The sequence below is a fragment of the Nicotiana sylvestris genome, chromosome 12, assembly GCF_000393655.2.
Source record: "Nicotiana sylvestris chromosome 12, ASM39365v2, whole genome shotgun sequence".
NCBI classification, from domain to species: Eukaryota; Viridiplantae; Streptophyta; class Magnoliopsida; order Solanales; family Solanaceae; genus Nicotiana; species Nicotiana sylvestris.
Window position 1 is genome coordinate 38,428,677 of NC_091068.1, and position 16,655 is coordinate 38,445,331.

Consider the following 16,655-nt stretch of genomic DNA (forward strand, 5'->3'; position numbering starts at 1 on the left):
ATTGTATTTGACAGATGTGGAAGGAAAATGTGTAGAAATGACCATCAATTCCGATGCGGTCAAGAGATATTATGTATGATTTCTTTATGTTCTGAATGTATCTTTTCATATTTGGCATATCTTAAAGATTGAAATGATGAAGGCATTTTGTTCTGCTATCCAAACACTCATATCCCTTGTTATCCCTTTCGAGCCTTACTTATTTTTCATACACCTCTTTCGGAATCAGCAGCATTATCAGAGAACACAAGAGAAGGAAAAATGAAAAAAAAGGGAAAGAAGAGAAAACATAACAACGTAGTCTCTATGAAGTGAACTACGTTTGACTTGATCCCGAAAGGGTACGTAGGCAGCCTTACTCCAAGGTTCAGTCATACCAAATAGAAATCCAAAAATCCCCAAGCAAGAAACTGGGGCAGAAGTGGTGATTGTTATGAAAGTTGGATTCCGAAAGTTGTAATTTGAACCCATTGGAATTGTTTTGAGCCTTTTATACCTTTCTTTCTAAATCAATCCAAAAGCCTACATTACGGACCGAAGAAAGACCTTATGATCAGTTTTGAGAAATGCCAAGATGAACAGGTAGGAATAACCCACGACAGGGGCAACACTCTGGTTCGAGCAAGAAGAACAAAAATAAATGAGAGAGTCTTATGGGTGAAAACCCTCACGGGCACCGTAAGGCGACGGGAGCTGAGAGAAAAATAAATGAGAGAGTCTTGTTGGTGAAAACCTTTACGGGCACCTCAAGGCGAAGGTGAGATAAGAAATGGAAAACTGAGAAAGGTATGTTGATAGAAACCGTTTCGCGGTACCGCAGGGAAACAAGGTTAAGGTCTAGATAAATCAAACAAGTGATGGAAGTTCTGGGCAATGAGGTACGGCAATTGAGAGTTGTTTGTTTGGACAGATTGGGCTGATTAATCCAAAATGCATGTCTTGACCATTGGTACTAGTTGTCTCGTTCAGATAAGTTTCTTTTCTTTCTCTTTTCAAACAGTCATCTGGTTTTGGATTCTTCTTATCCTTAACTCAAAAATCATTTCATTTTTCTTTTGAGGGTTTTTATCTAGCTGAGATGTTTCAGTGCCAGTTTTGTTCGATGCAAGCAGAAAGGACTTCAAAGTTCACTACCAGCTTCTAGAATTGTAAAGCACAACGTGGTCAGAGCATGTCAAAAACAACTTAATGTCAAGTGGAATACAGGGAATTAACGGAAGTTTCATCGGTGAAATGATTGGGAAATGTCGTGGGAAAGGCGAAAGCTCAAATAAAAGGTCAGAAAAGTGAAATAACAGCAGGGGTGTAAAGCATTTAGGTCGCCAGAGGTTGGGAAATTTAAAAGTTGGTCAGAAAGTCAAGCGGTTCAGGGTCAGTGCGTGGAAATTAGTCAACACAAAGCAAGGCAGTGGAAGGATTTTTCAGCAAGAATGCCATCAACTAACCACTGTTTTAAACTGACGAAATTTTCTTTGATTAAGCAGGGGGAGAAAAATTAGTTGTTGAAGAGGAATTCTCCAGGAGGGAAAAACAAGCACTAATTAGGATAAATGCAAGTTGTCAGGAGTCCGCCTGGAGAACAGAGACGTATTTTTCAAGTTTGACGTCAGGAGTCCGCTTGGAGAACAGAGACGTATTTTTCAAGTTTGACGTCAGGAGTCCGCCTGGAGAACAGAGACGTATTTTTCAAGTTTGACGTCAGGAGTCCGCCTGAAGAACGGAGACACATAGTTTAAATTTTAAAAGTCAGAAGTCTTCCTGGAGAATAGAGATATTACATTTCAAGCGTTGAAGTTGGGAGCCCGCCCAGATAGCAGAGGCATACATTCAGTCTTTTTATTTCAAGTGTTGAAGTTGGGAGCCCGCCCATAGAACAGAGGAATATATTTCAGTCTTTACATTCCAAGCGTTGAAGTTGGGAGCCCGCCCAGATAGCAGAGGCATACATTCAATCTTTTTATTTCAAGTGTTGAAGTTGGGAGCCCACCCATAGAACAGAGGAATACATTTCAGTCTTTATATTTCAAGCGTTGAAGTTGGGAGCCCGCCCAGATAACAGAGGCATACATTTCAGTCTTTTCATTTCAAGTGTTGAAGTTGGGAGCCCGCCCATATAACAGAGGAACACATTCAGCATTAATTTTCAAGTATTAAAGTTGGGAGCCCGCCCATCGAACAGAGGCATACATTTCAAGATCAAGTCACAGGACAATAAAACAGAGGGTTACAACAGGAATCCCCAGCAGAAAACAATAAAAATCCCCAGCATCAGGAAGCAGAAGGTTGCAATAAGAGGTCCCAGCAAAAACTCAAGTGCATGTGTCGAAAGGAAGAAAAGCATCGGAAGAAAAGCACCGGAAAAAATGCAAGCAGACAAGAAAGCAAGGCAACAAGAAAAATTGCAGTATAGCCTAGCTTCTTGTTTTCTTTTAAGCAAGGTGTAACAAGGAGATCGGTAAGCAGTAGTAATAGCATGCAACAACAGTAACAATGCAGTCCCACGGTAGTCCCAGCTACCAAAAACTTCCCGAACTACATTGACCTGATTCCTGTTTAGCCCAGGATATGTAGGAAACCTTTGAAGCAAAGGTTCGGTCAAATCTTTTTCAAAAAATGCTTCACACGGAGTACTCGGATGGGCAAAAATCGCTCGCTTTATCTTTGCACGAAAACCCTACGTGTCTTCGGGCAAAGAGGGGCAGCTGTAAGCACGTGATTTTTGCCCAATATGAGAATTACTCCCAAAAATTCAAAAATAAAATAATTTTCCTTGGTGTGCAATTTTGTGATATTTTGTGATATTTTGAATAATTATTTGTATTTGTCTGTGCATGTTTATTTGCTAAATTAATAAAAAATACAAAAATATGTCGCATTTTGTATGTAGGATTTAATTCTATAATTTGTTAGTAATTAAGTTTGTTTACAAAAAAATAAAAATTTACAAAAATAGGCATCGTTTGCATTTTTAGCATTTAATGTCCAAATATACAATTTTATGCTTAATTATTACTTAATTGTGCGTTAATTGTTATTGGAAGTTAATTTGCGCTTTTATAACTTAATTTAGTTCTTAATAATAATTTAAGTATTTTTATAATTTAGTTTTAGAGAAATAAAAAGAAGAAAAGAGAGCGAAAATATAAAGAAAGTCGGAATTGGGCCTCTTCTTCGATTTCAAGCCACAGGCCCAAAAAATGGCCCAATCTTCCCAAACGACCCAATCCATTTCAAACCGGGTCAACCCAGTCCATAACCCAACACCCCCTATCTTGCATTTCAAAAAAAAAAAAAAAAAAAAAAAAAAAAAAAAAGGAAGAAAACCCTAAAAAATCCCTCTCTCTCATCCCCCCCCCCCTTTCTCTTTCTCTCAGTTCATATTCGTATAAAATCAGATAATCAAGCCAAATATAACAGTTGAGCGACCGTGCTAGAACCACGGAACTCGGGAATGCCTAACACCTTCTCCCGGGTTAACAGAATTCCTTATCCGGATTTCTGGTACGCAGACTGTAATATGGAGTCATTCTTTTCCTCGATTCGGGATTAAAATTGGTGACTTGGGACACCCTAAATCTCCCAAGTGGCGACTCTGAAATAATTAAACCAATCCCGTTTCGATTGTCCTTTAATTGGAAAAAACTCCCTTGCACCCCATCGGGTGCGGAAAAAGGAGGTGTGACAGTCATACCCCCACATAACTTCGCTGCGATGTGCGATCTTATCCAAACACTGCTCCATAGGAAACACCTCAGGTCACTATGCTCGAAATCGACAACCACACGCAATCTGATGTCTAGATCCAAAGAAAATCATCATACCCACGGTGAAGCAAATAACATACACCACACAAACCCGAAAGGGCATAACCGATACGCCATTCACCGAGCAACACCCAAATACCCTTCCCGCTCGACTTCCACTATGAAACCCCAATAGAACCACACCATATGTGCATGTAACCAACAAATCATTACACCTCGCAACACAGAAAGGTAACTCATAGATCTCCCCAAATTACTAATAAGCTCAATAACAATCGAATCAACACATCCCTCAACAATACAATACAGAGTCAACCAAGCCGACTCAAGTTAGAACACGCATCCACATTGACCTGCCAACGAACTCCTTACCAAGGAAATCCTAAAGCTACTCCTTCAACTCATTTAACTCTGCCAGTGCCATACGATACGGTGCCCGACATTAAATCAATACCAAAATCAATAACCTTGCCCAGTAACATGCCCGACCACAAGAAACACATCCGAAAAGTCCTTCACCGCCGGAACTGAATCAATGGTAGGAGTCTATACACTGACATCCATCAAGAAAGCCCAAATAAGAAAGGCAATCCTTCCCAGCCGTCCACTGGGTCTTCGAAATATAAAACCACTCTACTAGGACATAATCCGTCGAACCTCGCTACTCAATCCGTGGCATTTCCGGCATAGCCACCAGCACTGCCTTAGCGCAATAGTCCAGAATGATACAACACGGAGACAACCAGACTGAATTCAATATCATATCCAAAATCTAACATACCAAGCAACAAAAGATCCGCTCAGGTCTCCAAACCCCCAATAGTCACTAAGCAGTGCTGATTCACGTGACCCACAACCACAACATAGTCTTAATATGAGAACTCCCCATCTCCAAATCCATATGGCACATGAATCACCATATCCGATCCCATTTTCACCGTCCGAATACATACCACACCTCTAATATCCAATCATTCCACGAGAGATACTCTAATATTCTTCTGTGCCACCAAGCAAACTCGAATATCTGCAATCGATCTAACAAGAAAGTGTCGTAATACTACCAAAGTACCATCAACTTAATCACATTGCCTTTTTTGAAACATATACCCTCGTCAAATCACTTCAAATTAGCAATACCATTTCCTTAATCCTCCAAAGACCCTTTATCTAATTATCTGAAGCTCATTTCTCTAATTGTCTGAAATTGCCCGCTGCCTAAGAGTTGTGACCTTCCTTTTAGAACTGATCTGTGACCTTACACATGCAAATTTAAGTCTTGCACAACACACCACATATACTATACCATCCTAAGGTAAACATGAGAACTTCATATTCATTCCGAGCCACACGCAACTACGTACTCAACTAGCCAAGAACTTTTCTATTGGGCCTCAGCTGGGAGAAAATCACTATACATCCCATGCTCTTCATGCCCGTGGAAAAATGCACACCTCTAACCGTGGTAGAATCATCAAGAACTTGTCGAATTCCATTCGTACAAAACTAAACCGTCATAACTGAATCCTTCTAACTCAACCAAGCTATGCAGCCCACTAAAACCCAAGAGCATTATCGCAAAACACCTATATAAACTCATTACCTCATAAGCATCTAAAGAACTAATCATATCCTTAACATATCGTTCTGGACTGCTACCAAGTTGTCCCATCTATTCGAGCTCCCTTCTGATTTACCTTCAACTTGATACTCCTTCTTGCTATAACATCACAATTCCTCAACCCAGACTTACCGCACGAGACCCAAGTATAAAACCACACTGTCCTATGTCCTTAAGCCGCTGATAGTCCCAACAGCATCGCGTTCAAAATACTTACCCTGAAGAGACTTCCTACGAATCCAGAGCCATTACCTTTATCTTCATGATACTGATATATAGAATCCCATAATTAATATAGAAAATACCACAAGTCTTGACATCTCCCAATAAAAACTCAATTTCTAGCCACATATACAACTTGAAGATACCCAATTGTTAGATGAAAAATCCTGAACCTATTAGAACCATTCTCGAGAGTCATCCATTCTACTCAAACTGCAATTAGCCTGATCAAATGAACCGAACAACCCATGCCTTATTAGCACTTGACACCGCAGAATGTGACACCATTCTATTACAACCAATCAACTTCCTGCTCTATGCACCGAGCATCCTTTACCAACAACAATTCAAGACATTCCGTGATTCTCACACACCTATGAAACATACTATATCCTTTGTTAAGAATTTTGCTTTACTCAAGCCATCCTCGGTCTCAATATTCGTATGCCATAAGTGATTTACCCGAACCCCTCGAACTGGGACCAACATAGCACATAACCGTGCAATCAACTAATCAATAGCATACTCCCCTACTTGGTTCGAAGCCATAGATCAAAACGCACTCAATAACTCATAACGCATATACTTTATTGCTGCCATAATACCATAGTGAGATTAAACTCAAATCCTTCGTAAGCTTGGGAAAACACAGATCATCAGGTACATTAAATCTTCTGCAAATCTCGCATTCACTCTCGCAACAGTTAAACCCACTCTCTTAAGCTACCCAATTTAAATTACAGCATATATCTTTCACTTGCAAATGGGATCTTCTATCAGACAACATAAAGATCGCACAAACTTCCGAACACTCCGCAGGAGATAACCCACCTGCTTTGCCTCGAACTAACCTTTCCGCATACCTTCCACGGTCATAAACTTTACACAGTCACTTAGTCTTCCTGAGTCTGAACTCATAGCACAACATGAAATTTACTTCACTCCCATTTGGGAAACATGAAAAGATTCTTCACACGCCCATAACTCGGGACTATACCTCGAATCAAGATGGAAATCAAACGCATAATACTTCTTCTATCCTCCAGCAGACCCTTCTCGTCACTTCCAATCATATGGATACATCTCGCAGTACTAATATACTCATCACATAACCATCCAGTCGTCACTTCCACTAATAGGGACAATACCAACCATATAAGTTCAAAAACACTTGCTCGCACAATCAGCACCTCGGTGCTCAAGCTATAGGCAAATTCCGGCCTCAAGTCCTCCAGACTGGCCCAACATCAACTCACAGAGATCACATCTTGCCCCTCGATCAGGGAATCACAAGCCATCGATGCACATCTGATACTGAGCGCTCATGCGCGCATACGAACGCGTGGAGGAATTCAAAGAGTTACTTTTCAAGCTTAACCAAGGGTGCACGATAAGAATTCAAGAATGTGAAGTTTTCCTAAATGTTCCGCAGCTTCCCGAGGATAAATACAGACGCCTCCATACTGATCCGTGAGACTCTACTAAACCTGTCCATGCCTCGTGAGACCTATGTAACCTAGGCTCTGATACCAACTTGTCACGACCCTAAACCCGGACCCGGTCGTGATGGCGCCTCTCGTGAAGACAAGGCCAGCCAACTAGTCCCAGTTCAATATTTAAAACAGTTAAACATCTATAAACAGTCTAAGCATGAGTAAATAAGCCAAAGACTAAGCAAAAGATTTTATAATGTGCGGAATACAGCGCAAACACAGCCCGATACCAGGGTGTCACAAGTTACGAGCATCTACTTAGGTCTAAAATACAACTAAGTTCTGAAATAGGCTAAATACAGTCCAAGGACATCAAGAGGGAGAAAAGCAGTGTTGCGAATGCCGGCAGCTACCTTGCTAAACTCCAATGACTCGGCCTCCGATCAGCCAATACCCGCTACCGAGTTTAAAAATACTTAATCTGCACACAAGGTGCAGGGAGTAAAGTGAGTACTCCAACTCAGTGTGTAACAATCATAACTAAAGTTTGAATGGTCAGAAATCACGAAAAGTGCATCAACATGTTGTATAGAAGCAGTTCAAAAACCAGTAAGAAAGCAATGAAGCTGTAAAATCTCTTTAAATATCTTAGCTCAGTTTAAACTTCTTTGAAAATGACTTTTTCAACAGTTGCGCAAATGAATGCAAAACAACTAGTGCAGATAAGCATAGAAATCTGCCCTTCTGGCACAAATACACAAATTAACGAGTACATGACAGGCAAATAAGAAAGATAAGCACATAAGGTTCGCCCCTCGGGCACAATGTCAACAAATCCGCCCCTCGAGGAATATCTCAGAACAATACAAGCCCTTTGGGCAATCACGTAGAGCAATACCAGCCCCTCGGGCTATATCTCACATCACAATGGGTACCCGCGCTCACTGGGGGTATGTAGACTCCTGGAGGGGCCCCTTACGGCCCAAGCGCAATATCAAGCCATCTTGTGGAATCATCTCTAGGCTCTCGGCCTCATATTAACAAGCCACCTCGTGACGTACATATCTCAGGCCCTCGGCCTCATAATCAAAATCTGTGTATCACTACTGCGGCGTGCAGCCCGACCCAAAAGATATCCTCACAACAGAGGCCCTCGGCCTTACTCAGTCAAAATCACATAAGCCACTCGGACAACAATAAAACATGATGCTCACCCAAAATATTATTTGAAATATTATTTCAAGTGTTAAAGCAAAGTAAACATAGCTGCGTTTTGAAAAAAGTGGAAAATAACATGATTGAGTTTAAGCATAAAATCAAAACAGTGAGGAAACATAAAAAAAATCTCCGAAGGGTTCAAATAGTTGGCACGAAGCCCAAATATAGCATTCCGCCCAAATAATGATGATAGTAAATAGATTTCAGTCAAATACGCGGTAAGATCATCTATCGGGATGGACCAAGTCACAATCCCCAATAGTGCACGACCTCACGCTCGTCATCAAGCATGTGTCTCACATCAATATAGCACTACGATATGCAATCCGGGGTTTCAAACCCTCAGAACATCATTTACAATCATTACGCACCTCGATCTGGTCCGAACTCGAGCCTGCGATGCCTTGCCCGCACGAATCGACCTCCGGTTGATCCAAATCTAGCCACAATCAGTACATAACTATTAAAATATGCTAAGGGAACAAAGCCCACTCGAAAATATCCAATTTATATCAAAAATCTCGAAATTGCTCAAACCCGCCCCCCGGGCCCACGTCTCGGAATCCGATAAAAGTCACATCGGTAAAATTCTCATCCTCTCGCGAGTCTATACATACCAAGAACATCAAAATGGGACCTCAAATGGCCCCTCAAATCCTAATTTCTAGGTCTCCAATTACAAGCCCTAATTCCCCAATTTTAGGTAATTTCCACATATTTCATGATTAAACAAATAGGAATCAACATAGGATCGAGTATAGAGTTCAAAAATCTTACCTCCAAGTGTTACCCTTCGATTCCCTTTTCAATCTTTCTCAAAAGCTCCAAAAATCGCTCAACAATGGAGAAAATAGACCAAAGCTCGCGAAACTCATTTTTAAACATTCTGCCCTAGATAAAATTTCCTTCTTCGCAAACGCGATCAAAGCCTCGCGTTCGCGAAGCACAAAATAACCTTGACCAGAATTTCCTCTTCGCGATCGCGACCTTCCCATCACTAACGCGATGCTTCCTCGGACTAAACCTTCGCGATCGCGTTACACTACTCGCGAACGCGATGAATAAATTGCCTCAAGCTCAGCTGATCAAATTACTCTACGCGAACGTGATGCACAAAGCTCTAGCCCTTCGCGAATGCGAAGCCTTCATCACAAACGCGAAAGCTAATTCCTCAACCTCATCAGCTAACCCTTCGCGAACGCGAGGACCTACTCGCGAACGCGAAGGTCAAATTTCCTGAAATCCTTCAGCAGTTTTCTGCAAGTTTAAAAACATGAAATGGCCCAATTGATCACCCGAAACTCACCTGAGGCCCTCGGGACCTCAACCAAACATTCCAACACATCCCCTAACATCATTGAAACTTGTTCCAGCCTTCGGAACACTCAAAACAACATTAAAACACCAAATTTGCATCGAATTCAAGCCTAAGAATTTCAAAATCTTCTGAATTACGCTTTTGATCAAAAACCCGACCAAACCACGTCCGAATGACTTGAAATTTTGCACACACATCGCAAATGACACAACGAAGCTACTGCAACTTCCGGAATTCCATTCCGACCCCTATATCAAAATCTCACCTATTAACCGCAAAATGCCAAAATCTCAATTTCGCTAATTCAAGCCTAAACCTTCCACGGACTTCCAAAATGTATTCCGATCACGCTCCTAAGTCACAAATATCCTAACGGAGCTAACCAAATCATAAAAATTCTGATCCGAGATCATATACCAACAAGTCAAATCTTGGTCAAACCTTTCAAATTTTAATCTTTAAACTAAGAACTGTTCTTCCAAATTCGTTCTGATTACCCTAAAAATCAAAACCAACGATTTACATAAGTCATAATCCTTCACATGGGGCAAGTCATGCCCGAGAACTGACGAGCAAGGTGCAAAAGCTCAAAACGACCGGTCGGATCGTTACAATGTATGACCTGAATGTTGAAGAACTACCATTAGAAGAAAAGGGAGTTGTAAGGCACACTAATTGTAGAAATTATTTATAAGACATAGTTTGTGCAAACCTTTAGTTGGAACTGTGCTTAAGGTCAAAACACAGTGGTCAGATGTACCCGATCTGCATCCTTATATGCAAGCAGTCAGAGATAACAGTAATGTGCAACCATTATGGCACGCTGGGAAAAAAAATATAAAGGGTAAGCTTACCTATTTCGTGAATGACAAGAGGATTGCATATATCTTTTCCTTTTTCCATATTATCGCGGGATGTAGTTGCACAAAGTTGATGGCTAGCAGCTGTTAGAGAAATAGGCAAGAGCTTTAAATGTGTACACTAAACCTTTACTTACAGAAAAATAGAGCATAAGAGCACAGAATATTACCAATGTTTTATTGATACACACATGTAAGACAACTAAGGTGTCAAACACATTCTACTAAGGAGAGAAAAAAAGACTACTTTATCAATATGTATGGTACAATGAGTACAACATTGTAACCTTTTTCAAGAAGAGCATGAGGTTCTCGTATGGCAAGCGCAGTTTGTTTTGGAATCCTACTTTGTATAAAGATGATGTTGGCTGCTCCGAGACAGCAACATCTGCATTTTCAGCAAGGTTATGCCTTGCAGTGTCTTGTTTTCTCATACGCCGTGATAACAATAACGCATCCCTTCTAACAGGAGATATTTGGTTGTAAGTATCGCGACGTTTGAGTTGCATTGCAGCCTTCTTTTTTTCTCCATGTAGAAAGTCATCTGTTTTTTTCGAATCCATCTGTTATGCAAGTTTAAGTTCCTTTTATACCTATAGATATTTGTAGCAGCAGTACTTCATGATATGTTTGAAAAACACATATTATATTTTATGGTTAAAAAGGTGACAGAAGATGCAAATGTAATTTCATGGGCAAGACTAAATGTTAACCTTTATAACGAGTACTCTATTATAAAAATTTTAAAAAACAATTCCACAGGTAATGGCTATCAACAGTTATAGTAGCTAAAATCACAAAAAAAAACGTGCTTAAACTTGTATCATATAAGCATATCTCTTGTTGAGGAGAATGGCTAAAGACTCGTTCAGCCAAAAATGGAATTTCTAGAACAAAGCTGGGAATTATCTCGTGGGTACAATTTTCAGAAGTGGTTATACCCAAAAAAAATTATCCCGGTCAAGAATCCTTGGTTATCCTATTTCCTCTACCCAATATTTGGTTGGAATACTCCATCTTTCGCTTGTTCAATTCAACACTAATTGCCAAATGAAAACAATGGTATTATAAAATGTCAAACACATATAAGACCTTTATTATCAGGGAAGTACACAAAAGTTGGGTAAAAAGAATCGAAATTCCAGGTAAAAACATACTTTATTGTTGACATTTGGATTAAGACCCTTATTATCAGGGAAGTACACAAAAGTTGGGTAAAAAGAATCGAAATTCCAGGTAAAACATAACTAACCTGATAACTATGTCCGGGAAACGCAGAAATTGAGCCGTAAGAGGAAGATCGGAAGAGAGATTTGAGGAAAATAGGAGATGAGTTAAGAAAGTAATCAAAATCGAGAAACAGTAGTAGGGTGGACCTTCTTCGGAATTCCGTGGCTTTGGGCTTTGCATAGCGGCAGCTGTACCTCTGCTAAAACGTAGCAGAAATGGAACAATCAGAGATAGCACGTGTCACACAAAATGAAACCGAAAAGACAATTATACCCTCAAGCGTACAGGCAGGCATGTTGACCTGTTGTGTGCTTATGCCGCTTTATTAGATAGTAGAAAAGATCGGAAGAGAGATTTGAGGAAAATAGGAGATGAGTTAAGAAAGTAATCAAAATCGAGAAACAATAGTAGTGTGGACCTTCTTCGGAATTCCGTGGCTTTGGGCTTTGCATAGCGGCAGCTGTACCTCTGCTAAAACGTGGCAGAAATGGAAAAATCAGAGATAGCACGTGTCACACAAAATGAAACCGAAAAGACAATTATGCCCTCAAGCATACAAGCAGGCATGTTGACCTGTTGTGTGCTTATGCCGCTTTATTAGATAGTAGAATGTATCTAATCGTCATAATTGATATTTTTATATATAGGATATATACAAATATTATTTAAAGACTTAACCATGAAATCCAATTTGGAATTGGATTGTTAAACGATACGGCAAGCTGCTTACTTATAGGATTTGTAATTTTCAATTAGAAAGTTATTAATATAAAAAGTTTATAAATTAGAATCCAATTTAGAATTGGATATGCAAAGTCTATAAAGTTTCGGCAGTCCTCACGTTACCAAATAAGTGGGAATTCGAAATTTCCATAGAAATTCCATGAAGTTTATTTTTGAATAAATTTTTACCTGAAGTAAACCATTACCTCAACCAAATAGGAAAAGGTTTTATAGGTGATGATATAAAAAGGCTGATGGAGAAAATTTGCCGCATAATTTTCTTAAAAAGAAAAAACACTTTTTGAAAGTAAAATTGCAATACAAAGCCAAGAGAAAATACAATTACAAGAAAAGTGTTTCTTGTTCTTCTAATTTGAGTTGAGATTTTTGAGAAAAGTTTCAGCACAAGTTTTTCAATCAATTTGTTCGCGTGTTTCATTATTCAAAGAGTTGATAGCAAGGGTCAGTCTCGGTGTGGATACGCATAGAGTCTTCGCACTATCGAAGAATTTGAAACGACACTTTCTTCGCCAGGTACATCTTAAATCCAATCTATTGACATGTTGTTATTGTCTTCCGATGCGTGTTATGAACATCTATATGCAATCCTTCACACTTTACTTGAAAAAGTTTTTTATTCTATTTGAAAAATCTGAGTATTGAACTATCTTTTTGTGGGTTTTTGTAAGTTTAGTTATTTTTAATAATTTATTAATCCCTTTGGCTGCTCAGATCAAGTTATAATTTCATCCTACAGTTCCCTGGCTATAATAGAATAGCTTGGGCCATCTATTACTAGGGGTGGACATTCGGTCGGTTCGGTTCGGTTTGAAGAAATTCGGTTCGGTTATTCGATTTTCGGTTTTGTAAAAATAGTAACCGAAACCGAACTGAAATAAGTTCGGTTATTCTAATTTCGGTTCGGCTGTTTCGGTTCGGTTTTCGGTTTGAACATTATCATATTGGACTCCTTCTATGTAATAATACGACCGGTGAATTTGTTGATTTTTCCCAAAACTTCGAAATTGTTGGAAATATTGTGTTTATAGAGAAAAAAATAGACTAAACTTTGCACACTTTATGGATCATAAAATTCAAACATAGTGTAAATTACAACTCTGTGTGAAATTCTCCCGGTATCTATCACATATGCTATGGAAGTTTTAATAGACTGAAAGTCTTTAAGATTGGAAAGTTGATGGACTTACTTAATTGGGTTGAGTCTTTGATAGATTGGACCTAATAGTATTAATTTATTACCTATGGGCTTAGCATATATATAACTTAAAGAACATATATGTTAATAATTCGATTTTTCGGTTAACTGAACTAAAAAACTTAATAACCGAAAAACCGAAATTTTAAAATTTTAAACCGAAACCGACCGAACAAATCGAATAACCGAAACCGAAATAAAAAAAAAAATCGATTCGGTCGGTTTATTCGGTTCCGACCGAAATATGCCCACCCCTGTCTATTACCATAGAAAGTGGGGTCCATGAAATGGTAGGACAAAGGGGTAAATTGGTCAGTTGGCTCAAAAGTTTTAACGGCAGCTATAGTAAAGTAATTTTTCGACCAATAAGATTGTTCAATTTTTGAACAATTAAGCAACCAATGAAGCAATTTGATTAAGATGACAAATATGCCCTGAAAAGTAACTATAATGACAGCAAGCACACAAGTTGACCTCTTGTATGCTTATACATATTCCCCTTTTTATATAGTAGAATTATTAATTAATAGTATATAAATGTAGAATATCAACTCGTTGAAACAACAATTAAAATATGCCAAATGCAATTCTACCATTTCAAATTCAGATAGATAAAACTTATCATTTTCGTATGCGTGATGCAAGCACACGTCCCCGTAAAGATCTTAAGCTTATTTTGCCAATGATGTTAAAAATCCTTAAATATATCATTACTAGTACTAATTTTAGGTAGAAATTAATTTTTTATCTTCACAAAATTAAAGGGCAAAGAACTGTCTTTCAAAAGAAATAATCCACAAGCCAGTACCGTTTACCATAATGACAAACAAAGGATTCAGATATACTCAAATGGCCAAGGCAAATGGACCCGAAATGGTTATAGATTTATTAGTTCATTCTTCCTCTGCCAAATCAATTCTATTTATGTGACTTCGTCCTAACTTTGTTATTCTCGTTGGTACATCTTCGTGTAACTTCCATTTAATTCCTTCTGCTAATCATCTCCTATCTAATTAAAATAATAAGAGAAAACATCACGTCACGGTTCAAGATTATGCTAAGCATACAAGACTAAGAAAAACTCACAACCATATTTAGCTTCTAAAAACCTTCTTTTGTTTTTCTTTTTTTCTTTTTTGGGAGGAGAAAAATTTAGCTTCTAAAGCTTATAAAGAGCTGCTATTTGATTCCACGTTTGCACCAGTTTTTACCAAAATTGACAAATTCCTAGACCCTTGTGGTCTGACCCTTTCCCGGACCCCGACAGAGCGTGAGCTTAGTGCACCGGGCTGCCCTTCTATGTCTCCAAATATCCAGTCATTTTCTCTTCCAGGGTTACATGCTTCTCTAGGCCTTCAACACATTGTTAAGACACATTATTAAAAGAGCCACCAAAATTCACATGACTAATGGAATGCTTAACCCCTAATACTTTCCCAATACCAAAATTCACATTACGATGAGTCAATATCTTTGATGAAACACCTAAAATAGCAACACGTTCTTGGCCTTGAGGTAGGTGCTCTAATATTCTATCCTACAAAGTAAAACATGGTGGTTATAACAACATACCCAAGTATAATCCCACAAGCGGGGTCTGGGAGGATAGAAAGTACACAACCATACCCCTACCTTGTGCAGGCAGAGATGTTGTTTCCAATAGACCCTTGGCTCAAAGCAAGCATGCATAATCACAACAGTATGGAGAAAGAAATGCAGTAGTGAAAAAGTCAAAGAAGCAGTAATTACAAATTTACAATGACCACAAGCAATCAGAAAAACAAATGACAAATTTTAAAGCACCTCTATCCAGTTCATTTCATACGGTGTTGACTGGAAAAAATATTTCTGGATAAAACCAATAATTTAAATTACGACCAAGATGGATGACAAATAGGGCGGTGCGGATGCAGTGCGGTTTTAAGGCTATGCAGGGCAGGGTGGGTTTAAAGTTATGCGGGGTGGGGAGGGTGTAAGGCAGGTTAAAATAATATTTTTAAAAATTGATGTGGGGCAGGTTGCGGGTCTATGCCGGTTTAAACAAGTTTTATGCGGCAGGTTGCAGGTTATACGGTGCATCTTGCATATATGTTTGTGATGACCTTAAACTAAGTCCCAAATGAGAAATCAAGAAAACATGTACTTTATGACGAGCCATCAAAGAACACACCTGCTTGTTGGCTACAACACTCGAATACATGCAAGACTTATCATTCTTTTTCAACATCCTAGAAAGCAAGATCATTAAAATCGTTTGCTGCAGAGCAATTGATTCATCAGATTGGCGCACCAAATCAAAAAAGACCAGAAAACAGATTGTGGTTGAAGTATGCCTCCAAGAAGTTATCCAGCTAGTTTGAGCTATAAGGCATGAATGCATGAATGCATGAATATCAACAGACATGTCTCTCAAAGCTCAAAGACAACTTAAATATGAGAAACTATATACTTAAACGTATATATGATACTCGAGGAGGCTGATATAACTATAGCAAATATAGAATTTTGCATTACCACAACAGGCAGAGTTGACATCTTTCCGGTATTAAAGTTTAGATCTCAGTGAAGTAAACAAATCTATATTAACCTCAGTGAGTATGTGACCACCATTGAAGCAGCAAGCATATTATCCTAACAAGAAGCTAGACTTGTACTCAAGCAACTATATAAATATCATGATACTTCATCATTTATAGAATCAAATCAAACAGTTTTTTAACGTTTCGAATAAGTATCCCTCCGAACTATTGACAATACCTACAACAAACCAACAAAGTGACCTATCTTATGATCCTTGTTACACCCACCTCATAATTTCCTTCTTTTGGCCTACCATCTCATAGATAATTATGTTTGCTTCAAATGCTAACTATCTCCTTGAGCCATTTTTCACCACCCAAAAAAAAAAAAAAAAAATCCACACCTCAATAAAGAGATTGAGCTCACCCTGATATGGATGGCAATTTGCCAAAACAACTGGGCTGAATGCAGCAAAAAGGACTTCCTTTTGTTTCAGATAAGATAACATAATTGAAGCATACATCAGTCAT